We start from the raw sequence: 4,531 nt of genomic DNA, 5'->3' as shown, positions 1-4,531 counted from the left end.
GGAGTTAGTCACTGCCGGGAACAGAGCGGCTGGGAGGGGAGCGCCGCCATCTTGGTTGTGGCAGATCTTCTCATAGGATGGTGGAGGGAGATGGGCTGGAGAAAGAATAGCGCAACAGGGTCTTATCCGATAACCGCCCAGAAGAGCAGAGTCTGCTGACCTGAGAGCTGTGCGTGTAACAATGGTGTTCAGATGCTAGGAAGAGAAACCAGGAAGGATTTGTGGACTTGTTCGCGCTGCGATTATTGGAGACGCATTAAGAAAATTAATTACACGTACAGTTTTAGTTGATGTGTTTCGAAGTTTAATTCACTTCTTCCTCAGGAAAAAACTCCCCTCACCTCAGTATGGATTTCCTGAGGAAGAAGTGAATTAAACTTCGAAACGTGTGAACAGGTCCACAAATCCCTCCTGGTTTCTATCATGGTGGAGGCGCAGCGTCTGTGCAATAATAAGTCCTAGAATGGTGGAGAGGAAGTACTGGGAACAGCTACAACAACCTAAACAGTGCCCGCCAACACGGCGCCCCCACAAGTGCCCGCCAACACGGCGCCCCCACAAGTGCCCACCAACACAGCGCCCCCACAAGAGCCCACCGCCAGTGCTCCCACAAGTGCCCACCAACACGGCGCCCCCACAAGTGCCTGCCAACACAGCGCCCCCACAAGTGCCCGCCACCATGGTGCCCCCACAAGTAACCGCCACAAGTGCCCACCGCCATTGCCTTCACAAGTGCCTGTCATCACGGCACCCCCACAAGTGCCCCTGCAGGTGCCCGCAGCCACGGTGACCCCACAAGTGCCCAATGCCAGTGCCCACCACCATGGCACCCCCACAAGTGCCCGCCACCATGGTGCCCCCACAAGTAACCGCCACAAGTGCCCACCGCCATTGCCTTCACAAGTGCCTGTCATCACGGCACCCCAAGTGCCCCTGCAGGTGCCCGCAGCCACAGTGACCCCACAAGTGCCCAATGCCAGTGCCCACCACCATGGCACCCCCACAAGTGCCCGCCACCATGGTGCCCCCACAAGTAACCGCCACAAGTGCCCACCGCCATTGCCTTCACAAGTGCCTGTCATCACGGCACCCCCACAAGTGCCCCTGCAGGTGCCCGCAGCCACGGTGCCCCCACAAGTGCCCATCACCATGGCACCCCAAGTGCCCGCAGCCACGGTGCCCCCACAAGTGCCTACCACCATGACAGCCCCACAAGTGCCCACCGCCATGGTGCCCCTACAAGTGGCTGCCACCACGGTGCCCCCGCAACTGCCCACCACCAGTGTCCACGGGAGTACCACCACAGTGCCCCCCCCAAGTGTCCACAGGAATACAACAGTGCCCCCACAATTGCTGGCCGCCACAGTGCCCCCATCTAAGTGACCGCCACCGCAGTGCCCCCACAAGTGACCACAGGAGTACCCCCACAAGTGACCACCACTACAGTGCCCCCATAACTACCGTGCACCCATGAGTGACCTCTCCCGTGCCATGAGAACGACCACCGCCATGTCCCCATAACAGTGACTGTGCATCCATACGAGCGACTGCAGCAGCGCCCCCATAACGATCATGCACTCATAAGAGCGACCCCTACAGTGCCCCCATAAGTGACCGCCATTATCTCAAACCCCTTGTAGATATAACTGGAGGTGACACCACACACCAGGCTCTGCGGCCAGGGCTGAGATCCCTGCATACTGTGTAGAAGAAAGTTATCACATGTAATCAATAATAACAAGAAAACATTGAAGGGAGCAGCAGCTACAGAGGGTCATGTTATTGCTCTGCAGAGCATCTCTCCCCGCTCTGCAGAGCATCTCTCTGTCCTGTGTGTACAGTCATCCCAGTGAGGTCACTAATGTGGCGCGAAACCCGAGCTGCGTGCAGAGTCCTCCGCGCGCTGATTGGCTGCAATGTCTGGAGACCACGCCCAGACGCTTGTTTTCGCGCGAAATCAGGGAGCAGAGAGGTATTTTTTTCCCGGGACTGGAGCGGTCCACGTGGTCGTGCAGAGGAGGAAGTGAGGGGGGTGGGGCGAGGCTGGACTGAGGCAGGGGGCCCGAGCACTGGGGCAGGGAGGGGACAACTGCCGGAATGTCCTGGGCTTGCTAGTAACCCTTTCATGACTGGGTGTTATCAGTGGCTCACTCTCTGCTCTCTGGGGGCCAGTGTATTTTTCCCTCCACTCCCTCTTCTGAGAGTCATAACTTTGTTTTTACCCCCCTATACCATTTCTTGTTGACTTGCTATTTTCTGTGTTTTTTATTTTTTGGTGGATGGAGCCATATTTTTGGGGGGTTATTAATGGTATATTTCCATGTTTATTTTTTTTTTATATATATATTTGCTTTTTGTAGAGTGCTCCAAGTTTTTAGCTTTATTTTAATAAAAAAAACTTTAAAAACCGTTTTTTTTCTATTACATTTGACATTGATCTCTTGTACTATAAATTGCAGCTCCACATTATCGCAGCACAGTGTCAAAATAATCATCTCCTATATAGGTGTACCAACGTGGCGGCGACAGGAGGGGCTGTCAAAAATCAGCACCCTGTGACCGTGCCGCAGGGGAAGGCTGTTCGGCCACAACACCATATAGCAACCGTTTACAAGCCGCTGTTAAGAGATTGACAGCATCATCTATATGGTTAAACGGCAGCAATCAGAGCGCACTCCGGACAGTCCTGTTAGGGGAAGGTGCTGGCTGTATAACAGAACCGTCACCCACCATGTATGGAGCGGGCTCCGGTCTTTAACAGGTTAAGTAATTTTCATCTTTTTGTAGTTTTTCACTGCCCAGATGCAAACTAAGGACAAGTGGAATGAAAGGCAGAAACGCTAAGGCAGGGTTGGGGAACCTTTTTTTTGTCAGGGGCTAGTTAAATAATTATACCATCACTCGGGGGCCTTAGGAAATTATCAGCTTAAAAATTACCCTGCTACATTGGATCAAACACCCTCCTAACATGATGGTTGGTGCGGCTTCTCTTTAGTGAGGCTGTGATTTTAGGTGGTATGGATGCTGTGTACATTACACAGGAGACACCGAGACTGCTATATATACATCACACAGGAGACACCGAGACTGCTGCATATAAATCACACTGGAGACACAGAGACTGTTGTATATACAGTACAGACCAAAAGTTTGGACACACTTTCTCATTTAAAGGTTTTTCTGCATTTTCATGACTTTGAAAATTGTACATTCACACTGAAGGCATCAAAACTATGAATTAACACATGTGGAATTATATACTTAACAAAAAAGTGTGAAACAACTGAAAATATGTCTTATATTCTAGGTTCTTCAAAGTAGCCACCTTTTGCTTTGTTGAATGCTTTGCACACTCTTGGCATTCTCTTGATGAGCTTCAAGAGGTAGTCACCAGAAATGGTTTCACTTCACAGGTGTGCCCTGTCAGGTTTAATAAGTGGGATTTCTTGCCTTATAAAAGGGGTTGGGACCATCAGTTGTGTTGTGCAGAAGTCTGGTGGATACACAGCTGATAGTCCTACTGAATAGACTGTTAGAATTTGTATTATGGCAAGAAAAAAGCAGCTAAGTAAAAAAAAACGAGTGGCCATCATTACTTTAAGAAATTAAGGTCAGTCAGTCCAAAAAATTGGGAAAACTTTGAAAGTGTCCCCAAGTGCAGTTGCAAAAACCATCAAGCGCTACAAAGAAACTGGCTCACATGAGGACCGCCCCAGGAAAGGAAGACCAAGAGTCACCTCTGCTTCTGAGGATAAGTTCATCCGAGTCACCAGCCTCAGAAATCGCAGGTTAACAGCAGCTCAGATTAGAGACCAGGTCAAAATTCACACAGATTTCTAGCAGCAGACACATCTCTACACCAACTGTTAAGAGGAGACTTTGTGCAGCAGGCCTTCAAGGTAAAATAGCTGCTAGGAAACCACTGCTATTGACAGGCAACAAGCAGAAGAGACAAGTTTGGGCTAAAGAACACAAGAAATGGACATAAGACCAGTGGAAATCTGTGCTTTGGTCTGATGAGTCCAAATTTGAGATCTTTGGTTCCAACCACCGTGTCTTTGTGCGATGCAGAAAAGGTGAACGGATGGACTCTACATGCCTGGTTCCCACCGTGAAGCATGGAGGAGGAGGTGTGATGGTGTGGGGGTGCTTTGCTGATGACACTGTTGGGGATTTATTCAAAATTGAAGGCATATTGAACCAGTATGGCTACCACAGCAGCGGCATGCTATTCCATCCGGTTTGTGTTAAGTTGGACCATCATTTATTTTTCAACAGGACAATGACCCCAAACACACCTCCAGGCTGTGTAAGGGCTATTTGACCAAGAAAGAGAGTGATGGGGTGCTACGCCAGATGACCTGGCCTCCACAGTCACCAGACCTGAACCCAATCGAGATGGTTTAGGGTGAGCTGGACTGCAGAGTGAAGGCAAAAGGGCCAACAAGTGCTAAGCATCTCTGGGAACTCCTTCAAGATTGTTGGAAGACCATTTCCGGTGACTACCTCTTGAAGCTCATCAAGAGAATGC

The sequence above is a fragment of the Phyllobates terribilis genome, unplaced genomic scaffold, assembly GCF_046119375.1.
Source record: "Phyllobates terribilis strain yellow unplaced genomic scaffold, ASM4611937v1 Scaffold_5__5_contigs__length_657084704, whole genome shotgun sequence".
In the NCBI taxonomy this organism is placed as follows: Eukaryota; Metazoa; Chordata; class Amphibia; order Anura; family Dendrobatidae; genus Phyllobates; species Phyllobates terribilis.
This window is presented reverse-complemented; position numbering follows the sequence as displayed.